Raw genomic sequence first — 786 nt, 5'->3', positions numbered from 1 at the left:
TTCCAACAGTGTGATGAAGAATAGATCCGAGAAAGAGACTTTCATTTCCAGTCTCCTATTTATTTATTTTTATTGAATTTTATATTTTCTAAAAGGAAAATTAGTGGATTATCTCTTTTTCTAATAGATAAAAGAATCTAAAAAAATATTCGATCGAAGTGTGTTTTTTCCTTAGATCCATGGAAAGATATACTCTAGGGTTTTAGATTTATTTATATGAAGTATGAAGGCAAGGGACCATTTGGTCCTTGAACAGTTCTTTCAAAACAGGGGATTGATTGAATTGTCTTATTAAGACAATTCACGGTTCATATGCTTAGTCAGAAGGAATAATCCAATGGAGTTCATGGATTTACCTAGGTCAGTTTATGGGCTAATCAATAAAGGATTTTTATCTTCGAAACCCATTGGAAGGGGCAGTGCAAGAGAAATCATACAAAAATGATCGAATCTTCGGACGCCCCGAAAAAGATATGAGGTGCTCGGAAATGGTAAGTTGAATAGGAGGATCACTATGACTATAGACCTTGGTAAGTTTACCAAAGACGAAAATGATTTATTTGATATTATGGATGACTGGTTACGGAGGGATCGTTTCGTTTTTGTAGGCTGGTCCGGTCTATTGCTCTTTCCTTGTGCCTATTTTGTTGTAGGGGCTTGGTTCACAGGTACAACCTTTGTAACTTCATGGTATACCCATGGATTGGCCAGTTCTTATTTGGAAGGCTGCAATTTCTTAACTGCCGCGGTTTCTACTCCTGCTAATAGTTTAGCACATTCGTTGTT

Source organism: Lycium barbarum, chromosome 8, assembly GCF_019175385.1.
Source record: "Lycium barbarum isolate Lr01 chromosome 8, ASM1917538v2, whole genome shotgun sequence".
Classification (NCBI taxonomy): domain Eukaryota; kingdom Viridiplantae; phylum Streptophyta; class Magnoliopsida; order Solanales; family Solanaceae; genus Lycium; species Lycium barbarum.
Note: the sequence above shows the minus strand (reverse complement) of the source record.